The sequence below is a fragment of the Neoarius graeffei genome, chromosome 18 (genome assembly GCF_027579695.1).
Source record: "Neoarius graeffei isolate fNeoGra1 chromosome 18, fNeoGra1.pri, whole genome shotgun sequence".
NCBI lineage: Eukaryota > Metazoa > Chordata > Actinopteri > Siluriformes > Ariidae > Neoarius > Neoarius graeffei.
The window spans coordinates 7,741,011-7,768,639 of NC_083586.1; the positions used below are offsets into that span (position 1 = coordinate 7,741,011).

At 42.4% G+C, this 27,629-nt stretch overlaps 3 long non-coding RNA genes across 3 annotated transcripts; all 3 read right to left on the reverse strand.

The window, feature by feature from the left end:
* Positions 1-1,480: 1,480 nt before the first annotated feature.
* Positions 1,481-2,570, reverse strand: LOC132866580 (uncharacterized). The gene is made up of 3 exons (XR_009650592.1): positions 2,347-2,570; positions 2,142-2,207; positions 1,481-2,045 (listed from the first exon to the last, which is right to left on the reverse strand). It is a non-coding gene; the product is annotated as an uncharacterized LOC132866580 (long non-coding RNA).
* Positions 2,571-11,725: 9,155 nt separating this feature from the next.
* On the reverse strand, positions 11,726-12,187 carry LOC132866581 (uncharacterized). Its single transcript, XR_009650593.1, has 3 exons — positions 12,115-12,187; positions 11,947-12,025; positions 11,726-11,834 (listed from the first exon to the last, which is right to left on the reverse strand). It is a non-coding gene; the product is annotated as an uncharacterized LOC132866581 (long non-coding RNA).
* Positions 12,188-13,121: 934 nt separating this feature from the next.
* LOC132866582 (uncharacterized) lies at positions 13,122-14,161 on the reverse strand. The gene is made up of 6 exons (XR_009650594.1): positions 14,145-14,161; positions 13,957-14,026; positions 13,682-13,785; positions 13,524-13,590; positions 13,318-13,405; positions 13,122-13,146 (listed from the first exon to the last, which is right to left on the reverse strand). It is a non-coding gene; the product is annotated as an uncharacterized LOC132866582 (long non-coding RNA).
* Between the last annotated feature and the right edge of the window lie 13,468 nt (positions 14,162-27,629).

Here is a 27,629-nt window from a genome sequence, read left to right on the forward strand (position 1 = left end):
ATTAATTCCATAGAAATGAATGGGGTTTTTTTCGACGATTTTTTCGCGACTACGTCGCGAAAAAATCGTATTCTGTAGAGAAAAGTAATAGCATAGCGAGTCCGATCGAGCCGCACCTTTTGATATATTGTTTGTCTGTGTGTGACATACGGTTATTGAGTTATTCGAAATCGAAATTTGCGTAGGAATAATAAGAACTTGACCGGACAATTCCCCGGGGGGAAATTGTGAGAGGATGCAGTGCGCGAAGCAATTCGGTCACGCATGTTCGCTGGCCGTGAATGTGTGACCTGCAATGATGTTTCAATGCAATGATTATGTGTGTGCTTGAGACAGCAGCCATCATGAAGAAGAGCTATTCAAGAGTATAAACAAAGTCTATACTCGTCACGAAAAAATCTTATTCTGTAGAGAAAAGTAATAGCATAGCGAGTCCGATCGAGCCGCACCTTTTGATATATTGTTTGTCTGTGTGTGACATACGGTTATTGAGTTATTCGAAATCGAAATTTGCATAGGAATAATAAGAACTTGACCGGACAATTCCCCGGGGGGAAATTGTGAGAGGATGCAGTGCGCGAAGCAATTCGGTCACGCATGTTCGCTGGCCGTGAATGTGTGACCTGCAATGATGTTTCAATGCAATGATTATGTGTGTGCTTGAGACAGCAGCCGTCATGAAGAAGAGCTATTCAAGAGTATAAACAAAGTCTATACTTGTCACGAAAAAATCTTATTCTGTAGAGAAAAGTAATAGCATAGCGAGTCCGATCGAGCCGCACGTTTTGATATATTGTTTGTCTGTGTGTGACGTATGGTTATTGAGTTATTCGAAAACGAAATTTGCGTAGGAGGAAGAAGAAGAATACGGAAGAAGAAGAAGAAGAAGAAGAAACACGTAGAACAATAGTTGCAGTGCTTTGCACTGCAACCTAACTAGACTGAACAATTCCCCGGGGGAAATTGTGAGAGGATGCAGTGTGCGAAGCAATTTGGTCACTCATGCAAGCTAGCTGTGAATGTGTGACTTGCTATGAGGCTACAAATTTGATGTTAAACATCAAGTTATTACTGAAAAACTATTGATTAAAAAAACAGACACTGAGAAATGGTCCTATAAACAACTTTACCAATATAAAAGCTTACCAGGACTATCAAATATGTGATGTGAACTTTCCCAGTCGCAGGTTCCTGGTCAGGCCAGCGTGGCGCAGCAGCAGGTGAGATTTTTATTTATTTTTAACAATAAGTTAACTGGTTAATATTTAAAGTTTGTATATTTGACCAGACAAATATTCATGTGGGTTTTTTGTCTTTCACAGGAGAAGGAGTACTGTACTGTGTGAATGTGTGACTTACTATGAGGCTATGATGCTAACAGCTAGCTAACATGCTAATACCTAGCAAGCAATAATAAAACAACCATAAACGGACATTTTGCAGCAGATATTAGGTTTATTTTTCCATAAAACACAAGCAAACAACCAAGGCATTGAAAAACACCTGATGAGTCAGCAAAAATCAACATAAGTCTAACGCTTTTAACAAACATTGTCGCAAAGCAGCTTTACAGAATTTGAACAACTTAAAACATGAGCTAATTTTGTCACTAATCTATCCCCAATGAGCAAGCCTGTGGCGATGGTGGCAAGGAAAAACTCCCTCAGACAACAACATGAGGAAGAAACCTTGAGAGGAACCAGACTCAAAAGGGAACCCATCCTCATTTGGGCAACAACAACATGAACAGTTTAACATGAAGACAGTTTCATTGATGGAAACTTTAGGACTGCACTCAAGTTAACAAGTCAACTGTACTCCTCAGGCATAAAAGCATTACTGTAGCAACAAAAATCAGATTAGGTACTACCGGTCAACTAATCACAGGCCCTAGGACCTGGTGTGTATCCTCCCTACTAAATACAATGAGAACTAATCTAAGAAGCAAAGCTGTGAAGACAAGACAACCGAACCAATCAGGAAACTAAAGATAAAAAGGGGGGGGGAATCTTCTGGAGGTCTTCTTCCTGAGTCTGTTGTTCTTCCTGTAACATTAAAACAGTATTCATTAGTCAGGTGCACTTTTCAAAGTATTGTTTGATATACAAATCAATGAAGATACAATGCTAAATATCCCTTACGTTCTTCTGCTGGGTTGCTGTCTTCACTGGAGAGTGAGCTGCTGTAGTCTTCTGGAGGTCTTCATCCTACATATGTTCCCAGATTAAAAAACAACAACAACAACAAACAAGACATAAGTTACAGGTTTCAAAGCATTGTGTTAAAACATTGCTCAAAAGTTATGAAATATTTCTTTGCTTTTTTGTGATCGGTTGCTGTCCTCACTGGCACGAGATCAGCTGTGGTCCTCTTCATTTCCTCCTCACTCTGCTGTGAGATACTCCTGCTTTTGAACATGGACAGTAGAGAGCCTGAAGAAGAGAAAGGGAGGGGGATTTAGTTACATTACTCAAACGCGAGTGAATAATTCAAAGGAAGAGAGATACTTACCTTGTGATGGACCTTGTTGACATGCAGCTTGATTTTACATAAAGCAACATTACAATACAAGATTACATAACATTACATTACATTAGCTAAGCCAATTCCATAACATTTTAAATTGACCGCCGTTCTCATCAGCTCAATAAATGACAAGATAATGCGGAGCCCTTTATTACATAAATAAATACAATTACACTGCATTTACATAAGATTCAACCATTTCCAGCCAACACATGCCACTACAATGATTAGTCTTAACAATAACTTAAAACTACACAATTGAAAAGCTGGGCACTCATTGAACAAACTGAATGAGTGACCTGAAACACGTATATGAAAAAACAATTAAATAAGAAAAATGCCTACGCGGACAAGTTATGACAAAATGAAACAATGTGAAGGTTTTTTTTTTACAAAAAAATTTATTTAAGGTCAATTAACACTTTACAGAGAGAGTACAATAACAGTGAGGATAAACTACTCCTTGACCAGGCTCAAGGAGTGCCTAGAAACTACATATACGTTACACACACACACCTTACAGGATACAGAAACTCGAACTTTTCTATGGATCATGTGTTGGCTGGAGAGGCTTAGTCGGTCAAAATACAATAAACCGGACTGTGGTAACTGTAGTACGTTTGGAGAACACCTGATTGAAGACATTTATCAGGATGTGAAATATAAATGTGGTCAATCAGCGTGTTCTTCTCGGTGGTGGACTCTTTAATTAATTGAGTGTAACCTCTGGACTGAAATAAGTCTTTGATGCTTTTTTTTCCTTTCGAAAAGAGATCCTCATTAAAATCGCCACAAACAACGATGGGCTGGTGATTTAAAATGGCCAATGAGTCCAAGAGGTTTTTCAAATTTTGGAGAAAGATTCCTAATTGAAAATTTGGTGGTTTGTAAACCGTCGCCAATAGTACTTTGACTGGAGCCTCGATTTTAACAACAACAAACTCCAAATCCGTGACCTGTTGCATGTACCTGCGAGGCTCTGCTTGCACATAGTCTCTGCAGTACACTGCAACTCCACCTCCATCTTTTTTAGCCATGTCCACACAGCTGTTGTAAGACAGCTGTCTGCTACGTGGGAACATGGCATACCCCTCCAATTGAAAAATTTCAGCTACAGAAGACCCCGACAAATGTGTCTCTGTAAGGCAAAGCACATCCGCTCGTTGGAGCTCCTGATGCGCTCTCAGGTCCACCATGTGACATGGCAGACCCTGCGTGTTGTGGTGGACGATTGTCAAAACCTTTGGAGTTTGTTGCACGGATTGAAGAAAACTCAACAACGGTCTACAGCTCTGGAAAGACACTCGAGGCATACTTTCCATAGCCGTCTTGATCTCGGGGTTGGCGTAGATCTTCTTCTCGTCGAAGTCGCAGACGGTCAGACCTCCCAGCGAAGTTGTGCGGCTTAGAGCTACATAAGCCATGCCCGGTTCGAAGACGCGTTTCAGGCACACAACCGCCGACACCATCGTCATGCCTTGTACTTTGTGGGCCGTACAGGCAAAAGCCAACTTCATGGGGAACTGGCGACGAACAACGCCTTTTTTGCTGCTCAGGTTCTCCTCAGACCTTTCAATATAGGCCAGATTGTCTGAGGGACCCAAGATCTTTTTGCGGAATCTCTGTCCTGCTGTGGGATTTTCCAGCTGGAGTCCAATCAACTTTACATATTTTGGCTTGCGCTCCGTCATCACAATGTGCAAGATGGTTCCGAATGTTCCGTTAACAATTCCGTCCTCCATGTCGAGATTCCTGGTCAACATAACGCGTACTCCTTGAGCAGCCATTATGTTGTCAGGCAAGTCTTGCTGGTTACCTTTAACGGCGAACACCATCGTCATGCAGCCGGTTGTAGGCATTTTACGGTAATCCTGAGCTGCGATGTTGATGGCATCCTCGTGGAGGGAGGCTACAGTGGCGGAGTTGTGACGGTCAACTTCTTTGTTGGTGGCGTATATGTGTAGCCTATCTACTGGACAATCCTTGACATCGGCCACTGCCTGTGTGAGCAACCCTCTATCTTCGTCGCTCAAAGGATCGTGCTTTTGTTTCACTCTCAGGCGGTTCAAGAGCTCAGCAAAAGCCTGATCGTCCTTCTGTCACATGATCTCTGTAAGGACGACCATTTTGAAGTGATCCTTCCAGAGATCAAACTCCGTCTCCTCGTACACACACAGCAGCTTGGCTCTACCGGGAGGTGGCAACTGATTAAAATCACCTACAGCAAGGACAGAAATTCCTCCGAACGGATTCTTGTTTCCTCGGATCTGTTGAAAACGCCAGTTGACATAGGCAAACAGCTCTTTGGAAACCATGGAGATCTCGTCAATGATGAGAATCTCTGCGATGGACAGTGCCGCTCTGACCTCATCAAGGGTGTTTCCAAGACCTTGATACGGTGGCTTCAAGGATCTTGGCAGTTTGAGGACGGAGTGCAACGTCATGCCAGCGATGTTGAAGGCTGCTGTGCCAGTGAAGGCGGTCAGCAGCACCGCAGGCTGGGACATGTCTGCATGGTCCCGGAATCTGGGGAGCTCACGCAGAATCCTCGTTGCCTCCTGGTGAACGCACTTGATTACGTGCGATTTACCACAGCCAGCTCCCCCAGTCAAAAAGTAATAAAACGGCTCGACGTCGTGACCCCACACAAGTTCAAAGCACCACTGACGTATGCTGTAGAAGATAGAAGCCTGCGTTTCGTTCAGACTTTGATACATTTTTCTCACAAAGTCTGGACTCAACTGCGGCGCTTCTATCCTAGGCATGGAGCTCCTCCCGTCTTTGACTTTGTATTCAGGAACTTCTTCTTGGCCTTCACGCTCGTCGTCAGGTTCTCATTGTGCAAGACACTCTAACCGGTCTGCCTCTACTTCAGGCGCATAACAGTCCAATTCATTAACTATAGGGCCGTGCACCCGATACTGTTCCAATGCTTCGTCAAGCTTCCGGCCTTGACCTTCATAGCATTGTTTGTTGCGGTCTACGATGGCTCGGACACGCACGCCATACTTTTGGCCACACTTATAAAACTGCTCGTAGGTCGGGTATGCTTCATCTCTCAGGTCGTCATCGGATCTGTGTGGGAGATAAAGCTTGAGCAGTCTTCTATAGAACTTCTCAGGCATTTTCTGCTCTGAGAAGTGAGGGAATCTAATAATTGCTGGTTTCCCAGTCCTCTTCTGAACAAAGCCCATGTCGTGTAAGAGGGGGATGCCACTTCTACTTTCAGTTTGCTGTCCATACAGCACCCTGTACTCCGACACAAACTTGGCCATGCACATGTGCTCGAACTCCGGCTCGACAGGCCTGCAGGCATATTTGTCAGGCAGGCCAGACATCCACACCTCCTCCGAACCCGGCTCCATTTGCTTGAGTCTGCCAATAGGGTGACTCATCTTCAGACCCTCCTCGTCGGTCTGAAGGAACACAACGGAGTGGGAGCACCTCTTCAGACGCAAGCTGCAGGTGTGAGCAACAGCCTCTTGAGCGCTGACCTCTCTATGTTTAACATAGGCCTGCATAATCTGCTTCATTTCATCATGCTCATTTACGTTGGACTGTTTTACATCTTTGATGACATTCTTAAGGAATTGAGTCATCTCGTGCTCTGGCTTCGACACATAGGACATCATGTACATGATGCAGCTGTAGTCATCCACGACGTACTGAATGTCCATGTTGGCGTTCCAGGCACAAAGCAGGTCTGGGTTGTACTGATTAACCCAGCAGTCATTCGGATGCCTCTTCAGGACCACGACATTGCTGTTCGCGGCGCGGTCGAAGAGCTTACGGTACTGCTTACGCGTCAAACCGCATCGGTCGAGCAACTCCGTCAAGCTGCTAAATGAAGCGCCTGCATCCATGAGCAAGTCTCTAACTTGCTGAAGCTTGGCTTTGGCTTTCTTTCGTTTCTTAGCGATTGCCCACTTCTCCCTCCATTCTCTAGCAGCAGCCTCATCTTGGTTTTCGTCTAAAACTCCAGACGGGTGAACAACGGGGGGCCTAGTGATGAAGGTTTCATCCACGGGCAGTTTAGGGAAGCCAAACCTACAGGTAACACTGCCTTTTTTGCAGGACTTGGAATGGTTCCTGCTGTGCACCTGAACCTCCGAGACAATTCTGTGGAGCTCCAGGTCTGTCTCGGGGTCAGGCATCTCACACGAGATGTAGCGATCTATAAACGCCGCTACTTCGTCGTCAGAGGCGTCGTCAAATTTGGGTGAGTTTTTTATCCAAATCAGCATGTGTATATGGGGACTTCCTCTAGCTTGGAACTCAACCCTATAAAAGTAATCCTCTACTTCACCAATGGGCTGTGCTGGTGAGAGGATAAGGTTGGTCATCAGAGCATCGACTCGCTTTTCAAACATGCGCATCACCGTTACGGGGTTGCTCCGCAGAATGTCACATTTCGCTTTCCAGTCGAGCTCTGAAAAGTCCCCTAGGTCTCCCTGCTGAGCTTTTATGACCTCTATGACCTCAGGCCATCTCATCTCGGCAGCGGAGAACGTTGCAAAAAACGTGGGCTTGCCAATTTGCCGGACCATGGCGTGGACATCTTTGAGCATTTTTGTCCAATAAGCCGGGGTGCCTCGAAGAGGTTGCATAAACCGAGTTGCGTCTTGGCTCATAATGAGCCGTTGCACCTCGTCTCGGTCCAGGAGCATGAGGTTGTTAATATGATGGCCATCTGCAGCTCTGGACCTGCCTTTGCGCATTTGAATTGACATGCTGTTTGTCGCCAGGTGCGTTTCTGTGACAAACTGCACAAAGAAAAGATACGTTTGGTCACTAGCAAAACATGTATCAGCAGCAAACAGCCTGCAATTAAAATACATGCTAGGCGAGAGCGAGAAGGTTCTGGGTTCATCCAGTGTGTTCTCTCCTGTCGGGAATTGCACAGGGAAAGCCATGGCTTCTAGTTTCGGTATGGCAAAGAACCCTACTGGTTTGTTGCCCTGGGTGGGGGCAACACTAAATATTCCATTGCCATACATAAGAATTTCCTGCGCGATGTCAGGCAGCTGCATACACATGTCCAGAGTCAGGCCAGGTCTAAGCTCCTCCTCCTCCTCTTTGTCAGCTTCCTTGGGCTGACGATGTCTATCGGGGTCCGGGTCGTTCTGACTACTAAAAACCTCCTCGAGGTCTATGCCAGCCTCAATGTCTCCCTGATGCTGCTCCGGCTGCACAGCATCAGCAACATTGTGCTGCGAGTCGTCTTGATCGACCGACTTGTCAAAAGTGGCACTGTCATTAATGGATACATCCTGATACTCAGAATGCATCTTTTTAAGCGTGGCCAGGGCAGCTAAAACATTTTTCATGTTAACGGTATAGAAGTGCTGGTAGCCCTTATAGTTAATGTGCCTCTTTAATTTAACTTGAAGTAGCTGCGCTTCCGATCTGGGTCTTGGGAGACTGTTGACAGTCGCTTCCATCTCCGATGGAACGCACACAACAGCTCCGCGGACTGCTTTTTGCTGTCCTTTGGGCAGAGGGATAACCTTGGCGAAAGGCAGTATTTTGGCAATAAGCTGCCTCTCGAGCATGTTGAGCATAGCCAACTCCGGGGGGATTGGTGCCAACTCCAGTCAGTTCGCGGTGGCTATTGGTGGCATGCGTCCTCTCTTCAAGTGGCTGTCGCATGTGTTGTGCAACAGAGCAATGTTCAGAGCAGTTGTCATCACAAAAATGGACGTACTTGCCTGTTAAGCAGGCTGCGGCCACTCTGGGTTTTTGGGTGTACATTCCCCTATTGCACAATTTAACCTGATTAGGAAACATTGCTCTGTTGCACACCGTACAAACGCACGTTGGTCCTTGACGAATTAGCTCGCGAAATGCTGTGATGGCGGCTTCCATCACAGGGTTAATCATGGCCTGCGAATGGCGGGGGGTGTGGGGCACTAGCTTCCTATATTTTCATTTGATCCTTAATGCCCTCTGCATCTTGCTAAAGATGCAAAAAGTAGCATCTGTGGACAGTTTGGTTACTCTGCGCTGGCTACAGCATTTGATACAGCATAACCTAAACTCAGGATCACTGTAGTACCTAGCATAGAAATGCTCCTTTTTCTTTTGCCTAAAGCTCTGGTGCAATATGTACTTCGTTGTCATATACAATTTCTTTCTACTCTGAAAAGCAGGATCTGCCTTATACTTGTCTTTACTGTACTCTTTCTTTCTACTCTGAAAAGCAGGATCCGCCTTATACTTGTCTTTACTGTACTGTTTCTTTCTACTCTGAAAAGCAGGATCCGCCTTATACTTGTCTTTACTGTACTGTTTCTTTCTACTCTGAAAAGCAGGATCCGCCTTATACTTGTCTTTACTGTACTGTTTCTGTCTACTCTGAAAAGCAGGATCCGCCTTATACTTGTCTTTAATGTAACTTATTTGTCTACTCTGAAAAACAGGATCCGTCTTATACTTGTCTTTAATGTACTGTTTTTGTCTACTCTGAAAAGCAGGATCTTCCTTAGATCTCTGGATAATTAATATGCTCTTTTTTCTTTGAACTTTTAAATAATAACGTCTGAAAGACAATAACCATCATTTCCTATGATTACTGTCTTGTGAATATTTTTTGTCTGCTTCCATTTTTTTAATTCCAAATTCCGGGCACTTGTCATACTTATTTTTTTCATATACCGAGCTTCCTTTTTTTTTGACAACATGGCACACTGGTGCATGTTGCTCTTTGCTGCTACTTTTTCTTCTGGCCTTTTGTCGCTGGGTTTTACCGAGTTTTAAGATATTTTCGTTTGTTGGAGGGAGAGCTGTCCTGGAGACTTTTTCTACCAACAATTGCTGAAGACATTCACTGGAACCGACGGCTTCAAATGACACAAGCACCAACTCATAGGTGGCAAAAGGTCCACGATCTGCAAAGAGTTTGAGCAGGTGCTCAGCCAGGTCACTGATTTCAGTGAAGGTCTTCATGATTGCAGTTCCGTTGTGGTCTGGTAGACCTGCTGAATTTCTGGCATGTGAATCAAACATGCCATACCTCCCTGATTTGTCATGGAAAACTGCAATAACCTCTGGAGATACAATGATGAACGCATGCCTAACATGACCTGACAGACACTGAAGCTCTTCAGCAAGGGAAAGGAGACCCTGGTTTCCGTTGCTGCTGGCTTTGACGAGTCCACATTTAATGTCGGACATATGGACATTGTACATATTTGTGTCTGTCAGGACTTGTTTTGGCATTTCCTCAACGCTAAGATGGTCATCATTGTATCTTCTCTCCAGGATCAGCTGTTGTTTCACTGCTACATACAGTGAATCTCCCTGTGCCAGCACTCTATCGAGGGCAGCCGTGTTAAAGTGACCGCCCTCATTCTCAAAAGCGAGAAAAGTCAGGGACATGCAGGAACACTGATGATTTCTATAGAATTCACTGTACCTCATGTCTGCCTGACTGTGGCTAGCCCTAACAACAACAGACTTACCCCACTTACCGTCACACTTACCTTGACGCTCACCTGTAAAGATGTTAAAAGGTTAATTATTACTAAGTTAGTCACAATTAGTTATTAGTCTTACTAGTAGTTACTACCCATTATTGCCAGCATTGTTATTAATACTGTTAACTTTATTACTACTAGTAGTAATAGCAGCAGTCGTAACTAATCACATTACAAACTGTTGTAGAACGTTTTCAGCAAGTTTGTCAGATCAATTAAATAAATCTATAAAAAAGCTGACACAATCTTACATGTTATGGCAAGTATATTTGGCTACACATTACATTATATTATTCCTTGTTTAAAATTTAAACATGTTGAGACCATCGTGGTTTCTCCTTTGTCCCATGGTCTTCTAGAATAAAGTTTAAAAGGAGGATTTAAAGGACCTTTAAAGGAGGCTACTACCTTCACCACACTGACACTGCAGGATGTCGACTTTACAAGTACAGAGGTTTTCTGACCAGTATTATTAACTTAAGTTTACCAAGATCATATTTAGAAAACCTCTGTACCATTACTTGTGTTTATCTTTAAACAATTAATAAAACCATAAACTGTTTAGACTATACTACTCTGAATTATTTCTTCCTTAAAGGTCTTTTTATGCGGGCGGCACGGTGGTGTAGTGGTTAGTGCTGTCGCCTCACAGCAAGAAGGTCCTGGGTTCGAGCCCCGGGGCCGGCGAGGGCCTTTCTGTGTGGAGTTTGCATGTTCTCCCCATGTCCGCGTGGGTTTCCTCCGGGTGCTCCGGTTTCCCCCACAGTCCAAAGACATGCAGGTTAGGTTGACTGGTGACTCTAAATTGACCGTAGGTGTGAATGTGAGTGTGAATGATTGTCTGTGTCTATGTGTCAGCCCTGTGATGATCTGGCGACTTGTCCAGGGTGTACCCCGCCTTTCGCCCGTAGTCAGCTGGGATAGGCTCCAGCTTGCCGGCGACCCTGTAGAAGGATAAAGCGGCTAGAGATGATGAGATGAGGTCTTTTTATGCATTTGAGTTGAAATAAACCACACACACACACCCGCAAGCACTTTATTAAACCCACGATAAACCCGAATGTAAATGTCCTGACCTCTTTAGCAGGGGAGCTGGAGAGTCCATCGTCGATTATCCAGGGCCAGGAAGTCGATGAGGGCAATGGTGTCCATGTCTGTGATAAGTCATAACTCCAATTAATATTTAGACATGAGGAAACAACGCACCAAGTTGATACAAGAAAAGTTTTCCAAGTGTATTTCAATTTCTCACTGACATTTGTGTTGTGTGCAGAGAAAGATAATGCTATCAGATGTTAAATGAACCAGTTTAATGTAGTTACAGCTGATTTTACAGTAAACGTTCTGTGTCAACTGTGGAGTAAATACCTTAGCTGGGCGAGGAGATTGATGGGCCACATCTTTAATGGTCTTGGATGGTCCAGCTGGTGAAGGAGTCTTCATCCTGGGCACCTGAAAACAAATAATTTGATATGAATGAAATGAAGACTTTAATGACATTATGAACTTTACTTAATAGGAATAATATTTACCTTCGCAACTGGGGAACAGCAGGGGGTCTCTGGATCACCCAAACTGCAGGACAACCTGACTGGAGGGGACTCCATCAGCTGTTGACACACAAGAACAAACACGTTAAACTTCATGTCTCAGTGAACACAATGTGTGTTCTGTGTGAGATTATGTCTGTTGTGGCAGAGAGTAACATATGTTGGTCACTGAAATTTGGGTGCGGGGGGATGGTCCGTCCATGGTCCTGGACCGAGGAACCGGGCTGGAGGGGGCGTCGTCCTCCAGTCTCTGTGACAGCCTGGTTGGAGAGGATCCAACCAGCTGTTGACAGATGAGAACAAATACATCAAAATTCAGACAGTCTAGTTATGTCTCCATGAAGACACCGTGTCAACTGTAAACATTCACTGTGTGTGTCAGTTGTGTAACATACGTTGTTCACAGGAGACTGGTGGTGGGGGGGGGAGTCTCTCTGAGGTCCTACGACGCCTGGCTGCCGCTGGGGAGGCCACCTGCACCATCAAATAAAACATAGCATCAGTAACTGTAGAACAAGGAGAAACTTTAGAACACAGCCGAGAAGAGACGTCAGACAATTTACCTTCTTGCTCGCTGGAGGAGACCTGCAGTCCTCCACGCCAGACAGCCAAGAAGGAGACACCTCCTCCACAGCACAAAGGATCGTGCTACTGAACCACACTGGGTTCAATGGGAGGAAGGACTCCTCCTGTGAAAGACAAAAAAAAAACGCATGAATATTTGTCTGGTCAAATATACAAACTTTAAATATTAACCAGTTAACTTATTGTTAAAAAAATAAGTCACTCACCTGCTGCTGCGCCACGCTGGCCTGACCAGGAACCTGCGACTGGGAAAGTTCACATCACATTTGATTAAATAGATGCTTTTTAATTACAACTGTGAACCCGTTCACCAAAATGTACCCAAACACATGTAAACACACAATATAATAAACTTTACTAACCTTGCTTCTCCGACCAACGACCTTCCACTGGAAGGGGTCAGGAGACAGAGGAGCACATACCTCGCCCTTCACAACCAGCTTAGGAAATACCTTCCCAAATGGCTGTGAAGGAGTGGGAGACACCGGGGGAGGTGGTGGTGGTGTCTTGAGGAACTGCTCTGTCGCGGCCCACAGCAGCTGGGTGAGGATGCCCATCCCTTCACGGTCGCTCAGGTGAACCTGCAGACATGACAACACAAATCCATTTACAGACAAAGTTCAACTATAAAAAGTAGCTCGTGTTGACTGATTCATGTCAGCACGAGAAATTATAACAAATTAGACTTTTTCTATCACAGACATTCTACTTACGCCGTCTCTGCTCCACAGCTCCAAGCGCGTAAGGGGGAAGTGCTCCGCCACAGAGAAGTACCTCACACCTAAAAATATAAAAATGAAAAACATAAGTCATTACAACATCCACACATGCATTATGACTATGTTCATTACTATGTCACAGACATTAAGTACATTTCTTGTTCTTGTTTTATTGACATGATATTTTTACACACCCATACAAGCTGTCACGCGGTGGTACTCTTGGCGCAGGAGGACCTGATACATCTCATCCTCCTGCAGGCGGGGGGGGGGGGAGTCCAGCACAAAAACCTGTAGAAAACAAAACATGTTCGTTAACAATCGGCATTTTCATTCAAAATCACACATTACAATAACTACACATTAAAAGCTCATACATTGATTACTCTGAGATTAAACGTATCTCTAGTGTTGTCAAACTACTACAAATACAGGACAAGCGAGACATGAAAAAACATGTACCTCCGGCCAGCGGCTCCTCACAGCAGTGAGGAAACTTGCATAGTCGACGGCTGCCTCCTCGATGGTCCTGCTCGCCGTCAGGTTGTTGCTGGGGGCAAGAACACAGACTGCAGCAGGGGCCCAAGGAAGATCAGCATGCAGGACCTCCGTCCGCAGCTGAGCAGTGTGGGCCCCAGGGGTCGACATGACGCCAAACGAGAACTTACCCTCTGGCATCACGGCGAAACCATCCGCGATGGACCGCAGGTGGGAGTCCCCGACAATCAGAACGAACTGCAACAACAAAGAAAATTTCTTTAGCATGAAAATCATTAATCCCTCTCAAGATCAATTACTTTCTTCATAAACTGGACAATAACAACACCTTCTTGTCAGGAGACTCCGGCGGGATGACCAACTTGTGGCTCCGTCCTGTGAGCTTTGAAGTTGGCCACCTCAGAACCCGATGGCGGAACCCGGTACCGCGGCCTGTTTAGTAAAAGACAAAGCAGATAACGGTATTATTGAATTGAAAAACCAGGAAATGTCAAGAAATCACTCGTTTATATGAGTAAAACAGTACAGAAAACCAGTTTAAAAAGCTTAATATTGATGAATTAATTTATTGATCATTTAGGGATAAAACAGGTGGATACTCACATGGCCAAACTTTGGGAAGGACATCTCCCGTGCTCCAGAAAGGCTTGGCTGGGGGTGAAGATCCAACCAACTGATGACAGATAAAATAATAAGCATAAGACAAAGACAAGTTCAAACAAAATACAATAAAAATTTAAAAAGTAATACAAAATACATTAAACCTCAGACAATGTCTCATATGAACATACGTTGCTGACTGGAGCTTGGGAGCGGGGGGGTGGGTCTCCCTGGTCCTCGACCCTATGGAAGGCTCCTCTCTGGCCGGGGGGGACACCGTCTGATGAAACATTAACATCAAAGACATGGCAGACATACATAACTTGGCAGTTAAAAAGAAAGCGATTGATGTGACATTTCTACAGCTATTTTCATGCAGACAGTTGTGACACAGAAGCTTATCTACTGTGTAAATACCTTCAGGGGGAAAGTGGAGGGAGTCGGCTCCTCCAGGTCGAGCTTACTCCATCGGCGCCTGGCCGCCTCAGACCTCCTCCCCTTCCTTGGCATCCTGCTGGACAGAAGACAAAAAAAAAAGAAAACAAAAAAAGAAAAAACTTCTTACAAAGTTTAACTGACCTAAACCCTAACTTACCTTAACTACTTAAATTATCTAAGATAACCTAATATATTTTATATAAAATGTGATGGTGTGAGTGTGAGCAAATCTGCTCCGGGAGTCTTGAGGATGACTTGAGTGCAATGAGTCTTGAGGGCGATGATCAGTCTCAGTCGTGAAGTACGTACGAACCTCTGATCACAAATCAAAGAAAACCTGCAATAAAAATAGAAATGTTCTTCTGTTACTTGGACTCAGTGTGAGCAACAATCCAACAGCGTAACACACGTTAAACATGTTTACTTTTCATGGTGTGTGTGTGTGTGTGTGTGTGTGTGAGAGAGAGAGAGAGAGAGAGAGAGAGAGAGTGTGAGCACAGAGCAGTGCCTGTTGACTTATCAGTAAACTTTTTCCCCCCTCAAGACAAATACTTACACTATAAACACTATAAATATCTCCCACAAATAAAATACTACTAACTTCAGCAAATGTGCAGAATTTTATCACCAAAAGGTACATTAAATGTACATTAATTACTAAAAGTCAAAGTAGTCATGTATGAAAATGCTCCCTTCTCCATTTAATCACTATAGGCTGTTAAATCATATATTACACTTAGGCAGTATACATTTTAACTCCATACCAAAACATTTAATCACAGTTTATCAATCATATTTAACATTTTACCACAGTTTAATACATCACTAGTCTGAATATATAGATAAATATATAGCTTTCGGCTTTAATGTAAACGCCAGTTTAAATTAAAGAAATATCCAGCCCAAATTCATGAGCTTATCTTCAATAACTTGAATTTTGTTTAACCTTCCTAATGTCTTTGGGTCAAAAATGACCCAAAACTGTTTAACAGCAGAGTTAAGTTTTTTTTTTTAACTTAATTTTATGACTTTTCCTAAAATGGCGACGGCTCGAGGCTTGTTTGCTTGTCGGTTTAAAATGGCGACAGCTCGAGGCATAGATATACATAGAAGACTAGATGCCTCACCACGTATTCCAAGACGTCCGCACAGGGCGGCCATCTTACCACAGACAAGCTTTTCCACAGAATTTGTGGTAAACTGAGGTAAGACCATTGAGGTGCTTAAATGTTTATACTCTTATCTCGCTGAAATTTTGACGTATATACAAATGGTTTGATTTCTTAAAACATTATTAATGTGGTTGTAATTCTGGGTGCTTGAACATGCTAAAATCGTACCTTTTCTCTTCAAAAACGACTTACTGCAGCTTTTAGTCAAAGTTGTGTTTCATGCTAGGCTAGCTCATAGCACCAAGTAATTTTACATGGAAGGTCTTGAGATAATATTTTCAATAACTGAAGTTGCACTTGCACATGGTTTTCATTTTTGGGTTGGTTAATTGAAAACACTGGTTGTGTCCCTATTTTTTAAGCTTAGACTCCACCACATTGCCAAGATGACAACCCTTTCCTTCCAGAACAACAGCATGAGACAGAAGCACAACAAAGCAGTACACTCAAAAAAAATAAAACATTGGATTTACTTAACCGAGTTATGGCAACCGGTCCCACGAAACTGTGTTAATTTAGATGTATTGAATACAGTTATGTGTTGAATAACTCAACATAACTGTATTCAATACATCTAAATTAACACAGTTTTGTGGGACCGGTTGCCATAACTCGGTTAAGTAAATCCAATGTTTTATTTTTTTGAGTGTACTGTTTAAAGGGCATTAGCCAAATATACAGTATAAAAATTTTCAAGGGGTGTGAAGACTTACGCAAGCACAGCCCAGCACTCACATTATGATTTACAGGAAATCAAAGTACTGACTTTGATGACAAGATGATGTGTGTGTCTGTGTGTGTTTTAATTGTAGATGTTTATATCAGTATGTTTAGTTTTATTTTAACTGCACATTGGAGCCTAGTCAAATGAAATTTCAATCTTCTGTGCTAACATATATTGACTTTGACATGATAATCAGCTTTGAATGTTCTTTTTGTAAATGTAAAGATATATTTTTATCCTTGGAAGTATAACCACGTGATTAATTAAATGCTTTTTTTTGTCACAAACTACCGTGAGTCGCTGTCACTGTTTTATACTATTACTTACTTGGGCAGTGCATTTGTTATTATGCTATGATGTGAGTTTGCATTTGTTATTATGCTATGATGTGAGTTTGCATTTGTTATTATGCTATGATGTGAGTTTGCATTTGTTATTATGCTATGATGTGAGTTTACATTTGTTATTATGCTATGATGTGAGTTTACATTTGTTATTATGCTATGATGTGAGTGCATTAGGTTTTTGAGGTGGATGAAGTATTTCTGAAGTTTCAGAAGCGAGTAGTTTATTTAACTTTAGCTTCCCCTACGGCCCTATCACATGTAAAAATATTTTCACTAAAAATTGAAAATAAATTTTATGGCTATTTGTCTTAAGGCCACAGTTATCCATAAGTATGCAGTGTTAGGCTTCTCACAGCATAGGAATTTCAGCATGTATTTGTTTAAAACATAAAATGATTATTCATCATTAATATCATAAATACATACTTTAACTAGTCTATGCACTTTAACTTTTGAACCAACAGGTGCATTTGGACAAGTAAAGCCTATTTTTCTGCATTTTTGTAGTCCTGGTAATCTTTTATATTGGTAAAGTTGTTTATAGGACCATTTCGCAGTGACTTTGTTTTTTTAATCAATAGTTTTTCAGTAATAACTTAATATTTAACATACCATATCATCCATCTGCATGATGGGATGATGAAATTTTGGCAACTATGAAATTTTGGCGACTGGCGTAGCCAAAATTTCATCATACCATGACCTAAGCATTGTTTGAGAGAGAGAGAGAGAGCAGCCCCTCCCCTCTCTGCTCCTATTTTTCTGCATTTTTGTAGTCCTGGTAATCTTTTATATTGGTAAAGTTGTTTATAGGACCATTTTGCAGTGACTTTGTTTTTTTAATCAATAGTTTTACAGTAATAACTTAATATTTAACATATCATCCATCTGTATGATGGGATGATGAAATTTTGGCGACTATGACATTTTGGCGACTGGCGTCGCCAAAATTTCATCATACCATGACCTAAGCATTGTTTGAGAGAGAGAGAGAGAGCAGCCGCTTCCCTCTCTACTCCTATTTTTCTGCATTTTTGTAGTCCTGGTAATCTTTTATATTGGTAAAGTTGTTTATAGGACAATTTCGCAGTGTCTTTGTTTTTTTAATCAATAGTTTTTCAGTAATAACTTAATATTTAACATATCATCCATCTGCATGATGGGATGATGAAATTTTGGCGACTATGAAATTTTGGCGACTGTAAATCCTATCGGTTAGGTAAACACATTGTGTGAATCAGGACAAGTGTGACTACTACTTTTGAGAAAATTATGTCTGTAGTGTGAAATTTGTGGCTGAAAACACAGTTTAAGTTTGAAATTTTGAGCATGATTTATGTGTGTGCTTGAGACAGCAGCCTCCCCCCCGCTCGCTCACTGGCCCCAGTCGGCATGGCGACGGGCCTGAGCAAGAGAGCCAAGACACACAAGGACTTGTGAGTTTTCTGCTGTTTTTTGCTCAGGACCAGGCCTCGAACAACAACGAATAACTCGACAACGAAAGCAGATATTCACAAAATTCTTTCACAGTGAGTGCTAGAAGGGTCTCCTGAATACGCTGATGTAATTTTTTGTCTGTAATGTTAAAAATGAGGACACTAGAGTGAGTTAAAAATGAGTGACTTTTCTGTCACGTTTATAATGGGTGTCAATGAGGCCTCTCGGCTGCACTCTCCTCAGTTTGAGGCTTTTCATTCAAAAACTGTAAATCCTATCGTTTAGGTAGACACATTGTGTGAATCAGGACAAGTTTTACTGCTACTTTTGAGAAATTTATGTCTGTAGAGTGAAATTTGTGGCTGAAACCACAGTTTAAGCGAGAAAGTTTGAGTTATTTTTTCAAGTTCTCTACACTCTAAGTAAACGAGCTTCACTGGTGTGTAACGCAATAGACACCCATTCAAAAGCCGGATTTTCTCCCGGAACCCACATGCCGTTTGAGCCAGGACTGATCCGAAAAAATCGTATTCTGTAGAGAAAAGTAATAGCATAGCGAGTCCAATCGAGCCGCATGTTTTGATATATTGTTTGTCTGTGTGTGACGTACGGTTATTGAATTATTCGAAATCGAAATTTGCGTAGGAATAATAAAAAGAAGAAGAAGAAGAAACACGTAGAAGAACAATAGTTGCAGTGCTTTGCACTGCAACCTATGGGCTCCCCTAGGGGAGCCCATAGGTTGCTGTGCTGCAGCACTGCATCCTAATAAGAAGAAACACATAGAAGAACAATAGTTGCAGTGCTTTGCACTGCATCCTAATAATAATAAGAAGAAACACGTGGAAGAACAATAGTTGCAGTGCTTTGCACTGCAACCTATGGGCGCCCCTAGGGGAGCCCATAGGTTGCTGTGCTGCAGCACTGCATCCTAATAAGAGAAGAAACACATAGAAGAACAATAGTTGCAGTGCTTTGCACTGCATCCTAATAAAGAAAACCATTTATTTTTTTCACATATTTTCTTATTTTTTAATTTCACTTCTGTATTTCTTTTGTTTTTCCTATTTGGAAATCTATTTCCAATTCATATTCCTTTCTTTTTTGTTTTATTTATTTTCTGCTTCTGTTATTTTTAGTTTTGCATTTATTGTTCTCTTCTTTTTTTGTTTATTTTTTTATTATTTTTTAATTATTTTTAAACATATACTTCCTTATTCTTTTGCAGATTTATTCTTTTTTATGGCATTCCTGTAACTCCATACATCATTTTTTTAATACACATTATCAATAAAAATTGAATTTTTTTGAAGAAATACTTTGCATGAATACAAAAAAAGGATAAATTTGTTTGTTTTTATTCTGAAACAAGCAAAAAACTACACACAAAGAAACTGTCTGACAGCAAAGTGATTTATGAAATTTGCTTTATCAATAACTTATTTTTGTTTTACTTTTTAAATAAAAATCTAAGTATATATTCAGTTGTATTGCTTTCAACTGACATCTGCAGGACTGCTTTAAAATCTTTCTTCATACTGCTGTTCAGCTGTCTTTTTATTTTACACAAATGACTGAATTAAACCTGATTTATTGTAATACTTTCATTCAGAAATTATTGCAACATCATTTCCCTGGTCCTAAAATCCCTTAATTCCTTCAGTACCTTCATGCACCTCTGAATGTCTGAGCAACTGTATTCTAAATCCACCCTGCCTTTTAGAGAGTGCAGGAAATGTGAACAGGGTGAAAGTGTGAAGATTCTGGAGCCCTCAGTGATTTCACTGTAAGTGTGGGTTTTGCATACAAGCATGTATGACTACGCCCCGTTAACAGACAAAGAGCATCTCTCCTCAAACACATTCCTTGGTAAGCTTGAAGTGCTGAACTCTCAGCAGTCCTCATTCTAAACACTAATATTCTCAAATAAATGGATTATCCTCTGCTTTCTTTCATCTGCATTATAGCTGCAGGGTGGCATGGTGTGATTTTTCATTTTTGCTGCACTCTTATTGCAATAGCTGAGAAATGGCACAAAACAGTACACTGTTGTGTGAGATATCTCATCTCATCTCATCATCTGTAGCCGCTTTATCCTAATACACATATATACACACACACACACACACGGTTTTCCCCAAAGCGTTTTTGCTCTGCCTGCCGATACACTTAGTTGCTTTAGTTAAAATCCAATCTTCTTCTTCTTCTTTTGGCTGCTCCCGATTAGGGGTCACCACAGCAGATCTTTTGTCTCCATTGCTCCCTGTCTTCCGCATCCTTCTCTACCACACCTGCCACTTTCATGTCCTCTCTCACCACATCCATGTATCTCCTCTTTGGCCTTCCTCATTTCAGTTTGCCTGGCAGCTCCATCCTGAACATTCTCCTTCCCACATGCTCTACATCTCTTCTCAGGATGTGTCCATACCATCTCAGTCTCATCTCTCTTAGCTTAATTCCCAAGTTCTCCACATGTGCTGTCCCTCTGATGTGCTCGTTCCTTATCCTGTCCAACCTTATCACTCCCATCGCAAACCTTAACATCTTCAACTCCACCACCTCCAACTTTGCCTCCTGTCTCTTCATTAAGGGTATGGTCTCCAATCCATACATCACAGCTGGTCTCACTACTGTCTTATACATCTTACCTTTCACTTTTGCTGGGACTTTCCTATCACAAATGACTCCCGAAATCCTTCTCCAACTGCTCCACCCTGCCTGCACTCTCTTTCTCACCTCACTATTGCAGCCTCCATTTTCTTGCACAGTTGACCCCAGGTACTTGAATTCACCAATTTTCTTTACATCTACTCTTTGCATCTTCACTACACTCTCATCCCCATTCTCATTGATGCACATGTATTCTGTTTTGCTACTGCTCACCTTCATTCCTCTTCATTCCAATGGATACCTCCATCTCTCCAAGCCCAACTCAACCTCCTTTCTACTTTCACCACATATCTCAATTTCATCCACAAGCATCATGTTCCATGGTGACTCTTGCCTCACATCGTCCATCAAGCTATCCATCACTATGGCAAACAAAAAAGGACTCAAAGCAGATCCATGATGGAGTCCCACCTTCACCTTGAACTATTCAGTTGTTCCAACCAAGGGCGGCTGGTGCATAAGGGCGATTGGGCGACGCGCTGCCAAAACGGAAAAAAAAAAAGTTTTTTTTCTTTTTTTAAACAAACTTTCACCAGTGCTGCTTGAGGCCATTTTAATCTGTCTTTGCGTATCATTGTCCAATCAGGGTGGTCTTGCTTCTAGAGTACCGCCCCTTTTGGGGCGATTTCAGTCATGCTGAAAATCGCCCAAGAGTTCACTGATAGAATTCCATGTTAATATATTTTTTTTTTCTCCTGACTGACACTTCAATGCAGTCTCTATGGGTTCCGGGGGGGCTTGCCCTAACGTGCTTACGTCACTGTGAAGCGTGGCAAAGTTGCATTCGATCCGCTCAGTTTCTGAGGTGAGATGGATGCAGACATAGACACATAAACATAGACACCGCCTTCTGCGTAGAATCATACGTCATCCTCGCCGCCATATTGGATGTGGCAAAGTGGAGATTAGCCAAGAATAAAGATGCCTCATTCATGTGCTGCGTTTAACTGTACCAACAGGTTTACCGTCCGAACGAGATCACATGGGATTACCTTTCACAGGTGAGACTGGAAAAATACTTTTCAATACTGTTCCTTCAGTCTTCAGTTTCCCAGCTCATCTCCACCGGGTAGGTGTATAGTTATAAGCAGTGAGAATTAGATAATACAGTGCCACACTATGATGAACGTTTTTGAACATATGATGAATGTTTTTAACCTTTCTGAATGGGAAGGAATCAGTGATGTATTTTGTTTTGGTATGACGTTAGAACCTGGCCGAACTCAGTTTAGCGGTCATTCAGCTCACTTTATTCAACGAGAGTAGGTCTGTGTGGTGACTCAATAAATAAAACAGTAAATTTTTATTTTCATTCACTATTTCCAGTTTTTCCACTATTTCCATCATTTATCATATTCAGTCTTGTAGGGGAGCGGCACGGTGGTGTAGTGGTTAGCGCTGTCGCCTCACAGCAAGAAGGTCCTGTGTTTGAGCCCCGGGGCCGGCAAGGGCCTTTCTGTGTGGAGTTTGCATGTTCTCCCCGTGTCCGCGTGGGTTTCCTCTGGGTGCTCCGGTTTCCCCCACAGTCCAAAGACATGCAGGTTAGGTTAACTGGTGACTCTAAATTGACCGTAGGTGTGAATGTGAGTGTGAATGGTTGTCTGTGTCTATGTGTCAGCCCTGTGATGACCTGGCGACTTGTCCAGGGTGTACCCCGCCTTTCGCCCGTAGTCAGCTGGGATAGGCTCCAGCTTGCCTGCGACCCTGTAGAAGGATAAAGCGGCTAGAGATAATGAGATGAGTCTTGTAGGTTGGTTATTTTGGCCTCAGGTTTTGGTAGCTTGCTATGGTATGCTGACTGATTAGCTTACCTGAGCTATCTATCGCGTATCTGTCGCTAGTTTGCAGTGTACAGGGTATTTTGCACACTATTTATAACCATCACATTAAAAGTTATATGTGTTGTTTTGATGCCTGTTTGTTTCCCAAATATACAGTGGTGCTTGAAAGATTGTGAACCCTTTAGAATTTTCTATATTTCTGCATAAATATGCCCTAAAACATAATCAGATTTTCACACAAGTCCTTAAAGTAGATAAAGAGAACCCAGTTAAATAAATGAGACAAAAATATTATACTTGGTCATTTATTTATTGAGGAAAATGATCCAATATTACATATCTGTGAGTGGCAAAAGTATGTGAACCTCTAGGATTAGCAGTTAATTTGAAGGTGAAATAAGAGTCAGGTGTTTTCAATCAATGGGATGACAATCAGGTGTGAGTGGGCACCCTGTTTTATTTAAAGAATAGGGATCTATCAAAGTCTGATCTTCACAACACGTGTTTGTGGAAGTGTATCATGGCACGAACAAAGGAGATTTCTGAGGACCTCAGAAAAAGCGTTGTTAATGCTCATCAGGCTGGAAAAGGTTACAAAACCATCTCTAAAGAGTTTGGACTCCACCAATCCACAGTCAGACAGATTGTGTACAAATGGAGGAAATTCAAGACCATTGTTACCCTCCCCAGGAGTGGTTGACCAACAAAGATCACTCCAAGAGCAAGGTGTGTAATAGTCAGCAAGGTCACAAAGGACCCCAGGGTAACTTCTAAGCAACTGAAGGCCTCTCTCACATTGACTAATGTTAATGTTCATGAGTCCACCATCAGGAGAACACTGAACAACAATGGTGTGCATGGCAGGGTTGCAAGGAGAAAGCTACTGCTCTCCAAAAAGAACATTGCTGCTCGGCTGCAGTTTGCTAAAGATCACATGGACAAGCCAGAAGGCTATTGGAAAAATGTTTTGTGGACAGATGAGACCAAAATAGAACTTTTGGTTTAAATGAGAAGCGTTATGTTTGGAGAAAGGAAAACACTGCATTCCAGCATAAGAACCTTATCCCATCTGTGAAACATGGTGGTGGTAGTATCATGGTTTGGGCCTGTTTTGCTGCATCTGGGCCAGGACGGCTTGCCATCATTGATGGAACGATGAATTCTGAATTATACCAGCGAATTCTAAAGGAAAATGTCAGGACATCTGTCCATGAACTGAATCTCAAGAGAAGGTGGGTCATGCAGCAAGACAACGACCCTAAGCACACAAGTCGTTCTACCAAAGAATGGTTAAAGAAGAAGAAAGTTAATGTTTCGGAATGGCCAAGTCAAAGTCCTGACCTTAATCCAATGGAAATGTTGTGGAAGGAACTGAAGTGAGCAGTTCATGTGAGGAAACCCACCAACATCCCAGAGTTGAAGCTGTTCTGTCTGGAGGAACGGGCTAAAATTCCTCCAAGCCGGTGTGCAGGACTGATCAACAGTTACCGCAAACGTTTAGTTGCAGTTATTGCTGCACAAGGGGGTCACACCAGATACTGAAAGCAAAGGTTCACATACTTTTGCCACTCACAGATATGTAATATTGGATCATTCTCCTCAGTAAATAAATGACCAAGTATAATATTTTTGTCTCATTTGTTTAACTGGGTTCTCTTTATCTACTTATAGGACTTGTGTGAAAATCTGATGACGTTTTAGGTCATATTTATGCAGAAATATAGAAAATTCTAAAGGGTTCACAAACTTTCAAGCACCACTGTATTTGGTGATACAGTAAGTGAGCTAACTTTAAACAGTGCAAACAATGCCACAAAAAGAAAAGATTCATGCCGTTGTCATGATTCGTTGTCATGCCGACCGAGGCTGTTGTGTTTCCCGCTTGTGGTCTTGTCACTCATCACTTCCGGAAGGGGCAGTGCTGAAGTAAGTAGCTCGACTACGTAGCTCAATAGGGTTTACATGCACTAAGTAGCTCGGCAAAAATCGCATAATCTAGGTCGTGTAGCTCGATTACGAGAAATCAAGTTCGGTTCGATTTCAGCCGAGCTAAGGTGTTTCCATGGCATTTAGAACTTCGATTTCAGTCGAGCAACAGCAGAAATTCGATTTTCTCTATGTGCATGTAAACGCACTGACTTGCATCTGTGGACTCATTGAGGAGGAGGCTGAAACGCTGGTCACCCACATCTGCAACCAGCATTTTTAGAAAGTATGGTGCTAGAACACCATTAATCATTTCCGTGCACTTTGTCCTGTGCATTTTGAAGTGAGTAGCAGCAGTGGAGTCTGAGAAAGCAGCTTTACATGCTTCCCCAATGTGATCACATACCAGCAGGGAACAGTGTTCAGCAATAGCTAATGCCATGGTGCCTTCAGCCTTTTTTGCAGAGTCAATTTTTTTACACATTAATGGCAGCTTGCTTTGGGTGGAACTGTTATAAGGCTTTGCCTTTTGAGTATGTTTTTGAGTTGCCATGTGTTTTTTTTACGTCACAAAGTTTGGCATAGAAATCAGCCTTACAATACAGGCAGTATGCCCGTGCATCATCCTCAATAAACTGTTTCAACCAGCCTTTGAATTCAGGGTTTGATTCCCACTCCTTTCTGTATTTTTGAGTGTTCAGTTTAGACTGAGACATGATGAGCTAGCTAGCTAGATGTTTAGCTTATGTCAGAGGCACACACACAGTGGACAACGTGAGTAAGTGACTGAGGCTGTGTGAGTAAAATGCAGTGATTTATTTTAGTGTGACAGTGAAGTCCTGGAGAAGGCATATGATAGAGTGCCGAGAAATGACTTATAGTATTGTATGAGAAAGAGTGGAGTGAATGAGAAGTATATTAGAGTGGTGCAAGATATGTATGAGAACAGTGAAACAGCAGTTGGAACCAGTGGCGGCTCCTGAATTTTTTTTCAGGGGGGGCAATTTTCCCCCATTATGTCTACACGGACCATAAATGTCCACAGGACTGAAGTAAATTGACCTAGGTAGCAAGTCAATAGTCAACCAAACCCAGAAAAACATCATGGTGACTGGAGCCCTCAGTTTTGTCTTTGCTAACTCGAACACTCCACAAAATTTCACACATTGGGTGAGCCGGTTTAATATGTGCCTGTTCTTGCTCACCTCATCGTTGTGGTGGCGAACTGCTAGCCTGTAGCCCTCATCCAGTTGTGTAGCGATGTTCACTCTCCCAAAAGCTGAACATTTCAGGCAGCTGCCCATGTAAATCTTTGATGACTCATGTTTTTTTATTTTCTCCGACAAATGATGCATGTCCGAAACTCCAGTGACCGTCCAAGCAGTGTTGTCCGTGGAGCCACCTCCAGGGTGGAAAAGTAAGCAGGGGGAGCAGAAAACCGCTGAGGCGTCCTCGCAGCCAGCTCGCCAGGATTTGCACTGGGACCATGTTGAAGTAAAACCTCGAGTATATGATTTCCACCCCTTGTCGAAATTTGTTTTATGTTTAGATTTGGTCGAGGGGGGTCCAGCTTGTTTTGTTGCCAATTTAGCTCGATTTGATCGTTGACGAAATGGAACTTCTTTTAAGGACCGCACTGAATTGCTTTCCGCATCCATAGACATATAAACATAGACGCCGCATTGAGCTGGTGGCCCCGTTGCTGGGATACGTCAGAGTGTCCGCCATATTTGATGTGGCAAATCTTCCCCATAAACCAATGCAAGTAAATGGACTGAACTTCATAAAGCCCCTTTCTACAATAATATTTAACTCGATGCCTTTTATTCACCCATTAAGACACACACGTATACAGTGGTGCTTGAAAGTTTGTGAACCCTTTAGAATTTTCTATATTTCTGCATAAATATGACCTAAAACGTCATCAGATTTTCACACAAGTCCTGTAAGTAGATAAAGAGAACCCAGTTAAACAAATGAGACAAAAATTTTATACTTGGTCATTTATTTACTGAGGAAAATGATCCAATATTACATATCTGTGAGTGGCAAAAGTATGTGAACCTTTGCTTTCAGTATCTGATGTGACCCCCTTGTGCAGCAATAACTGCAACTAAACGTTTGCGGTAACTGTTGATCAGTCCTGCACACCGGCTTGGAGGAATTTTAGCCCGTTCCTCCAGACAGAACAGCTTCAACTCTGGGATGTTGGTGGGTTTCCTCACATGAACTGCTCACTTCAGTTCCTTCCACAACATTTCCATTGGATTAAGGTCAGGACTTTGACTTGGCCATTCCGAAACATTAACTTTCTTCTTCTTTAACCATTTTTTGGTAGAACGACTTGTGTGCTTTGGGTCGTTGTCTTGCTGCATGACCCACCTTCTCTTGAGATTCAGTTCATGGACAGATGTCCTGACATTTTCCTTTAGAATTCGCTGGTATAATTCAGAATTCATCGTTCCATCAACGATGGCAAGCCGTCCTGGCCCAGATGCAGCAAAACAGGCCCAAACCATGATACTACCACCACCATGTTTCACAGATGGGATAAGGTTCTTATGCTGGAATGCAGTGTTTTCCTTTCTCCAAACATAACGCTTCTCATTTAAACCAAAAAGTTCTATTTTGGTCTCATCCGTCCACAAAACATTTTTCTAACAGCCTTCTGGCTTGTCCACGTGATTTTTAGCAAACTGCAGATGAGCAGCAATGTTCTTTTTAGAGAGCATTGGCTTTCTCCTTGCAACCCTGCCATGCACACCATTGTTGTTCAGTGTTCTCCTGATGGTGGACTCATGAGCATTAACATTAGTCAATGTGAGAGAGGCCTTCAGTTGCTTAGAAGTTACCCTGGGGTCCTTTGTGACCTTGCTGACTATTACACACCTTGCTCTTGGAGTGATCTTTGTTGGTCAACCACTCCTGGGGAGGGTAACAATGGTCTTGAATTTCCTCCATTTGTACACAATCTGTCTGACTGTGGATTGGTGGAGTCCAAACTCTTTAGAGATGGTTTTGTAACCTTTTCCAGCCTGATGAGCATTAACAACGCTTTTTCTGAGGTCCTCAGAAATCTCCTTTGTTCGTGCCATGATACACTTCCACAAACACGTGTTGTGAAGATCAGACTTTGATAGATCCCTATTCTTTAAATAAAACAGGGTGCCCACTCACACCT